This window comes from Benincasa hispida, chromosome 5 (genome assembly GCF_009727055.1).
Source record: "Benincasa hispida cultivar B227 chromosome 5, ASM972705v1, whole genome shotgun sequence".
In the NCBI taxonomy this organism is placed as follows: domain Eukaryota; kingdom Viridiplantae; phylum Streptophyta; class Magnoliopsida; order Cucurbitales; family Cucurbitaceae; genus Benincasa; species Benincasa hispida.
The window spans coordinates 21,961,294-21,970,487 of record NC_052353.1 but is presented as its reverse complement, the minus strand read 5'-3'; the positions used below and the strand labels follow the sequence as shown (position 1 = coordinate 21,970,487).

The window sequence follows — 9,194 nt, the reverse complement described above, 5'->3', positions numbered from 1 at the left end:
CGGGACTATGCGTTGCCCAACCTCTATGATTTCTCACCAGGAATCATGAGGCCAGCTTGATGGATCGAGGTTCGAAATGAAACCGGTGATGCTGCAGATGATTCAAACTACCAGACAGTTTGGCAGTAGGCGTGGCGAGGATCCACACGCCCACCTTTAGAGTTCTATTAAGATCTGTAATACGTTTGTGTTCCCAAACATCTCTGTTGAGGATGTTTGATTAACATTGTTCCCATTTTCGTTGTGTGACCAGGCACGAAAATGGGCTTGGTCTCTCGAACTGGGGGAGATTACAACATTGGAACAAGTAGTTAAGAAGTTCATGAAGAAGTACTTCCCCCCAACGGAGAACGCCAGAAGGAGGAAACTGATCACTAATTTTGAATAGGATATCGATGAATCGCTCAGTGATGCCTGGGCGAGGTTTAAGAGGCTAGTAAGAGATTGCCCGCATAACAGCTTACCAGATTGTTTACAGTGGAAATTTTCTACCATGGATTGAACCCTGCATCGCTGACGGCTACCAATGCGGTAGCAGATGGTGGTCTGCTCGACAAAACATATGACAAGGTGAAAAAATACTTGATCGCATTTCAAAAAATCACGAGGACTGGAGAGAAAGCATTCAACAACTAAAATTAAAAATAGTGATGCAAATAACGGGGCCATCACATCCTTACAAACCCAAATGAATGCGATGATGAATCTAATATAAGGCATCGCAATCAATAGCACAGGAACGCATAAAGGGCAGCTTAACACAATCGCTCAAACGACCACGATTTGTGTCATCTATGGAGAGGCACATCCGATTGAAGAATGCCCAAGGAATCCACTGTCAGTATGTTTCATAAAGAATAACTCTTTCGCTGATACGTACAACCCCGGGTGGACAAACCACCCTAACTTCTCATGGAAAAATCAACAAAAAAATTTCCAACCAGTGGCGCAAAAGGAATGGCCACTAGGATTTTTCCCACGAACAAATGGTCAAACGCAAAAACAAGCCAGCAGTTCACAGGCGCTGCAATCTTCATCTTTGGAAAGTTTACTGAAGCAATATATTGAAAAGAATGAAACAATGCTTCTGAATCAAGCGGCATCTATCCGCAATCTTGAAATTCAGATAGGATAGATTGTGGGCAAACTCAAAAGTAGACCGCAAGGAGCGTTGCCGAGCTCAACTGAGCTCCCTCGTAACTCTGGGGATATAGGAAAGGAATAATGCCTAGCAATCTCCTCTAAGCGAAAAAATGACAACGAAAGAAGGGGAATAGCCCACCAGGACCAACCCGAATGCAGTGACAACCAAGAACCCGTTGACATATGATTCAGTAGAGCCTAAGAAGATGAACCCATAAGTTGTGTCCACCTTCAAGCCTCTAAAACACGAAATAGAAGTACAGTTATCACCATTCCCGCAAGGATTGAAATAGAAATAGAATGATGAAGGGAAGATCGCTACAATGGCAGTAAAGCAAAATACTGTGATCCTACTAAAAATGTGCGACCCAGGAAGCTTCACGATACCNGGTTAAGCACCATGCAATCTCGGAGCCAGTATAAACTTAATGTCGCTGTCCATTTTCAAACATTGAAGGATGTCGTGGTATCAATCGAAAAATTCATTTTTCCGACAGACTTCATCATCCTGGACCATAAAGCGGACGAAGATGCGCCCATCATATTGGGACGACCATTCCTATCAACCGGATACACTCAAATTTACGTGCACAAGGGAGAAATCGTGATGAATGTTAACGAGAAAAAGCTTCAGATTGAGGCAATCAAGATCCCAGAAGAACGAGAAAAGAAGAGAAAACAGCCTTGGACGTAAAAAACACAAATTGAAAGGAGAAAGTGATCCCTACGATGGTTATGCGATTCAAATTTATCAGGGGCGCAATCTTTTTGAAGGATCCTTTGAAAACTTCATGAACTCAATTCTACCTCCTTATATCCGTTATCATCTTTACATTTTTTTCACTCTTTGCATTTCAAAAAAAAAAACAAAAAAGAAAAAAAAGGGGGCCGCGATCGTGGTGAACGATCATGTAAACGATTTTGCTAACTCTGTCTTTTATTTGACCCTCTCAATCTTTTCTTTGCAACGATCGTGGTGAACTTGTTCCGCCACCACAATTGAAGACGCAACCAACTTGTTCTGCCACCACAATTGAAGAAAGTAGTTCGCCAAAATGAAGGATGCGATCACGAATAATGCGGGCGACAGAGCAAATTTGGGGGTTGTATCTTTCCTTGACTTTGTTTATTCCAAATTTTTCTCTATCGCATCTCATTTTAACTTTGATAATTTTATAATCGCATCCTCTTTAGTCGGCGCAATCATTTAACATTGATTAATTTAGTAAGTCACCGCATTATTTCTCTTTGCCAATTATGATTTCAATGATGAAACGCATGCCTCTATTTTTTCACATGTACTAGAGTCAACTTAATTGTAGGACAGTCAACTCATGAAATATTTCTAGAAGTTAGTGGTCCACCAGCTTTCTTTCAAACTGACTTTTACGAAACTTCCTAAGAGCATCGCATGAATTATTTCAATCTTTCAGCAATGAGGACATTACTGCCTTAAATTTGGGGGTGCGGTATTCATTTTCAACCTTGCTATTTTAGGCATCTACAAAAAAAAAAAAAATAATCATAATGTTGCGGTCGGACCTATGTTGCGATCGGACCTTACTCGTAGTTGGATGTCCACATGACACATGTAAAGGTAAGCCAAAACGAAGGTAGGGATCGTGATCAACGCATAAATAAAATGATCGCAACTCCGCTGCCAAATGGGCATAAGTTTAGGCTGAGAAAGAGTGTCTTTCTCGTAGTTGGATGCTCGCATGACACACGTGGGGGCAAGCCAAAATGAAGGCTAGGTACTTGGATCAGCGCAAGGTCATAGAACAGAAAATCTAAATTACGCGAAGATAAAAATCAGTTGAAAACACCCTAGTTGAAAATGTTTTTTTATGAAATTAATCATGTGACACCCTAGAAACTAGTAAAGTCTTTTTGAAGGTTAAACTTGCGGTTCCTAATTTTAGAAAAATTTTAAGAAGAGTCCTGGATAAGAATTAAAGATATTTTGGTACATAGGATTTGAATAAGGCAACCTCGAGAAATCTAGGAAAGAAGAAGGCGGTCGAGTTTCTAGAAAAAAATCTTTAGTCTATGCTTGAGGACAAGCATTGTTTTAAATTTGGGAGTGTGATAATGGGCAGAAATGCACATTATTACAGTGTAAAGATATAAAACAATGAAGGATTGCGACAGTACAAATATATAAAATTGCGTCGAAAAGAATTAAGTTTAGAACATTGCGATCGTTTTCATTCGTGAAAATCTGCTCAAGAAGGTGGCCGCATAGATCCCGCGCATCAAGGTGAAAGCTTAATAAATCATGATGGGACAGAAATCTGATGACGGTCGATTCCGAATTAAGTTGACAAGCCATCAGTGCAATCACTTGAGAGAAAAAGTACACTCAACTTTTCGGTGACAATTATTCAGTGCATCAGACAGAGAATTAATGACATCCCATCAGTACAATTATTTGAGAGAAAAAGCTCTTCACCCTGAAGCTCTAATAAATACCAAAGGCCACCTTCGTTAAAGGAGTTTGGTTTTTCATTCCAACTAAGCCATATAGAAGATAGTTAGCCTTTGTTCATAGTTTTCTTATACTTAGAAGGCGAAAGCGAGAAAAGAGAGAAGACACCAGAAGATCATCCTGGTCAGCTTGAGAGAGTGCCAGGGAGCATGGAAAAAAGAGAGAGGGCTAACTCTTGCGAAAGCAAGAATATCTTTTGAGCAGAGTGGAGAAAAACAGTGTAAAAGCCTTGGGAAGCAAGAAATTACTACCAGGCTTCTTATCTTTATTTCACACTGTCATTCTATATTTCAATTTCATATATAGAATGGAACCTGCATTTGTACATCTATTCACTCTCTTTACATTACGCATGAGTAACTAAACTTTCGAATGGGTTGAGAAGTGCTTAACTAACATGATCTAGGATCTTCATTACATGCGATCATCTTGTCTTATGTTTCGTCCATCACCCCTTTAGAGCTACTCGAGAGAGAGTCTAAAGAAAGAACCTAAGACTTGAGAGAGCTAGGATAGAATCTGGACTTGAGAAAGCACGATTAGATCTATATAAGCAAGAGATAGAGACTTAGAGATAAGCTCTGTTTGCCAACATGCATCACATGCACCCTAGAAATAGGTTGTGGTAGTATGCGGTCGCCTTGTGTATGTGTGTGTCATTCATCATCGCATAGACAAGAATAGAGGCTTAGACGTAAGTTCTATAGACATCATCGCATACATTGCATGCTTTCTAAAATTATAAGCCATAGCATTTGCATTGAGTGATGACTTGTTATTGTATATATGTAGGAAGATCGTATTACATGAATGCAATCTTAGGAAGTGTTATCTAAATCCCTTCTCATCCTGTTCCCTTGCATACTCATTGTACTTTTGTATTATTAACTCTTTTCTCAAATCCGCCATATAGACTTTATACTTTAAACAACATACCAACCAATACATTGTTTTATTTGTCACCTCAAAGAGATCTAAAATCACCATCGCATACTGTTTCCGTAGTCCCTATGTTTGACCCTGGGCTTACTAGGCAACTTAGTAAGGTTTATACTTGGATCTTCCTAAGAAAACTTGCATGCACAACACATATTCCATCATCGCATTCTACACCATTATTTCATCACATTAATCACACATCACCCATGTAGTTACATCTAACTCCTTAAGTACCTCTGATCCCTCTAATAAACATAAGTCATAATCCTACTATGAATGAGTCCTTTCTTCCAAAGAGAAGTTGTGGCCACTATGTTCAAGCCCCAGAATCAGCCTTTAAGGGAGAAATCTCTTTACTTATCCCTGCTTCGGGAAAGAAGTGAATTCCATCTTGTGGATTGAATTCCCAGCTCCCAGATCAGACAAGTCCCCAAAAAGGTAGGCATGTTGAGTTGGAAATTTGGCCACTCTCACCCATACTAATCAAAGGACCGCCCTCAAAGGCATGAGTTCACAAAACACTCAAGATTGAGGTTGTGTCACCTATGGTCGATTAGGTAGGATGTAAGTCTCTAGTATCAACAGCGTTATATATAGAGTCTAGTCATCTCGTGGTCCAGGTCTTATACAAACTCTTTGTATAGGACACCCCCGCTCGCACGTCTCCACATAAATTATTAGGATCTACCATCTATAGTAGTTTAAAACATTTACAAACCTCTACAAAGCGGGCTGTATCCATGGTATCACAAGGATAAGGTATCCCATCGTAATTCTTATACTACAGACCTATTTATGTTATCATTTAAGGCATGATCCACTTGTATATCACATATGCATGCATAAGTTCACATAAGATAACCATGGAGCTTTGTTTATTGGATATGAGTAATGCTAGAATTAAATAACACTTATTTTATTCACCAGACAATGTGTATCTTTACAAAACAACGAGACTCCGAGAGAATTAGGACACTAATTCCAACAGTCTCCCACTTGTCCTAATGACTAGGGACACTAATGTACAATACAATATAAAAATGTACAATATACAATAAACTAGGGCATACCCCAGTATCATCTCCCATTTTCCCTAAACATGATGTCGCATCTCCCACAAACCTAGACTCTCCATGTGACCCTCGAACACTTTAGCCATAAGGGCCATTATAAAGGGATCAGCAACGTTGTGCTCCGATTCAATCTTTATGACTATTACATCACCGTGCTGCACAATCTCCCTGATCAGCTGATATTTTCGTTCTATGTGCTTACCCCGACGATGACTCCGAGGCTCCTTCGAATTTTCTACCGCTCTGCTGTTATCACAATAAAGTGTGATAGGAAAATCCATATTTGGAACAACTTCCAAATCTAAAAGGAATTTCCTTAGCCAAACAATCTTCTTAGCTGCTTCACAATCGACTATATATTCGGCTTCCATAGTGGAGTCTCCGATGCATCATTGCTTGATGCTTAGCCAGACTATAGCCCCTGTATTCAGAGTAAACACTGACTCTGATTTCTATTTGCAAAAATCTCTATCGGTCTGAAAGTTAGAGTCCATGTATCCTGTAAGAATCAAATCCTTATCTCTATACATGAGCATGTAGTCCTTGGTTCTTTAAAGATACTTGAGGATCGTCTTAACTGTCATCCAATGATCAAACCCTGGATTGGACTGATACCGACTGATAATCCCTACTGCATAGCAAATGTTGGGTCTAGTACATAACATTGCGTACATCAAGCTTCGTACAACAGAAGTATAGGGAATCTGTCTCATCTCCTCAATCTCTTGAGGTGTCTTAGGACATTGATCCTTAGACAAAACGATTCCATGCCTGAAGGGTAACAAACCCCTCTTGGAATCCTACATCCTGTACCTCATCAACATTTGATCAATGTACAATGCCAGAGACAAGGCTAACCATTTGTTCTTACGATCTTGAATGATCTGGATTCCGAGAACATACTATGCCTCACCCAAATCTTTCATTTGGAATTGGGCAGCTAGCTATTTCTTAATGTTAATCAGATACCCTACATCATTCCCAATGAGTAGGATATCATCCATATACAGTATCAGGAAAGCTACTAAGTTGTTGATGATCTTCTTGTAAACACAAGGCTTATCAACATTCTAGTCAAAACCAAACGACTTGACAACAATGTCAAATCTGATGTTCCAAGATCTAGATGCTTGTTTCAACCCATATATGGACCTATTAAGCTTGCAAACTCTTTGCTCTTAATCTGGAACTACGAACCCCTCTAGTTGAGTCATATAGATGGTCTCCTCAATATTACCATTAAGAAAGGCAGTCTTGACATCCATTTGCCATATTTCATAATCATAAAATGTGGCTATTGTTGGATTTTATGTCCTAAAACTCGTAGTTTGTAAATTAATAAACATATTCTGTTTTGTTTTTCAATAAAGTTGTTATTGAAATTGTAATCTTGAATCAAATAAACTAAGGTTCTGAGGCTATTTAATGTAGTTCGAACTTTATGTAGTGACATAAAGGTGGATCAAGTTCAAATATATAGCCAAAACAGTCTATAGTATATGAATAAGGTTGGGCACCTTATTCTAGGGACACTATGGATTCAACCCACTTTGTAGTTAGTACGAATGATGTGATCCTAAACCGTTCATGTGGAGACATGAAAGTGGGGGCATCCTATGTAAAGAGTTTACATAAGACTGAACCATGAAATAGTCACTTTTTACGTTTTAAATGTCGTTTTATGTATAAAACTAACTATTTCGTTTATTGATGATCTAGGTAACTTAATCTTAATCCTGAGCTAACTCTGAACTCCTGTTCACTCAGGTTCGGTTTATAGGTTGGTCCTTAAACCAATTGTTCATTAGAGGATTAGTGGAACTTAAGGAACAAGATGTAGTCTTGGGGGTAACCGGCCAAGATTACGAACAACCTGTGAAGGATTAGCTTACTGATTATGGTTATATCAGATGGATAGAAATATATCTACAGTGAGGGGAGTGCAACTACGGAACTTTAATGGAATGACTCGTTAGTTAACAAATGTTGATTAATTAGGTCAAAGAGTTTTATCGGTTAATCTCAGATTGTTAAAGCCCATGATCTATAGGTCCATTAGGTTCCCTTATTAGCTCATATGGAATAAACTTAGAACTGTATGATAAAATAATTCGAATTGTTCGAATTAGGTGAAGAGAGAGAAACTGACAAGTATATATGATATAGTGGTCGGGTTTTCTAGTTTAGAGATACAACTTTAATATTTAGATTGATTTAAATATCAAGAATATGAATACATTCATATTCGGAAGCTCGGAAATTATGGAAATGGTCAAAGATGTAAAAAGTCAAAGAGTTGACTTTTGACTTTGAAAAGTCAAACTTTGACTGACCTTATATTCAAATGTTATTTGAATCGAGAAAATGAATGTGGATTCATGCTCAGGAGGTCAAAATTAGTCAACACGAAAAAAAATCATAAAAAGTCAAAATGTTGAATTTTTGGTCAAAGTTTGACTTTGACAAAATGACTATTTTGCCCTTTGCCTAAAGTTAGTGGGAAAATCCAAAATTTTGTTGGTTAATTCCACTAAGAAAATAGTGGGCTAGGTGTTGGCTTATAGTGAAGACATTAAGCCCACTAAGATAGTGGATTATAGGTGTTGGGTTTTTATGGATTTGTTTCATGCAAATGTTGCATGATTTTTTTCTATAAAATGGGCTTTTGAATTTGGATGAAAGACTTTTGCCATTTTTTGCAAAAATAGTTTTCAAAATTTGGGCTGAAAAAAAAAACTCTTTTCTTTGAGTGAAGTTCAAAAAAAAAAACCCAAACCAAAAGAAAATCCATTTCTTTTTCCATCTCTTTCTCTCTCTCGGTTTTCTTCATCCATCAGGTCCCACAACCTGGTTCTGAGTCCAGAGGATAGTAGGTCAATTCTAGTGGTGGTTTGGAAGAGTTTGGGTCGAGATTCAGTGAGGAAAAGAGGTTTTTGGGAGCTTTAAAGGTAATTTTTTAATTATTGTTTTTGTTTTCAAATTGCATGCTAATTTCATTTTAATTAAAAGAAATAGAGTGTAATTAGGTTATTTTTCCATTGTGTATGTCTCGTGTTCCATTAGTTATGGATAGGAGAATCCAGATAGACTTGAGCATGACAACAGGTGAGAAAGTTTCCTCATAGTCAAGTCCCTCGACCTGGGTATAACCCTTTACCAGGAGTCTAGCCTTAAAGGTTTGCACCTTTCCATCTACACCTCTCTTTTGCTTATAGATCCACTTACACCCAATAGGTCTTACCTCATCAGGTGGATCAAAAAGCTCCCAGATGTTATTAAAGTATATAGACTCCATTTCCTGGTTCATGGCCTTAACCCATTCATCTTTGTTAACATCCTCCATTGCTTTGTTAAAAGACAACAGATCCTTGACCCCATCATTCGTAATGATGTTTTGGGCTTCAGTGAAACCCATGTAGAGGTCCGGTGGGCTCATAACCATCCCACTACGTCGAGGTAGTCTCAACTCTTGAGCTGGTTGACTAGACTTCTCGACCTCAATAACTCTTGTTGATCTGTCGGCCTATTCAACAACTCTTATTGAACCCTCA

At 38.4% G+C, this 9,194-nt stretch overlaps 1 non-coding gene across 1 annotated transcript; it reads right to left on the bottom strand.

Moving 5' to 3' along the window:
* Nucleotides 1-355: 355 nt before the first annotated feature.
* On the bottom strand, nt 356-462 carry LOC120078827. Its single transcript, XR_005482109.1, has one exon. It is a non-coding gene; the product is annotated as a small nucleolar RNA R71 (small nucleolar RNA).
* Between the last annotated feature and the right edge of the window lie 8,732 nt (nt 463-9,194).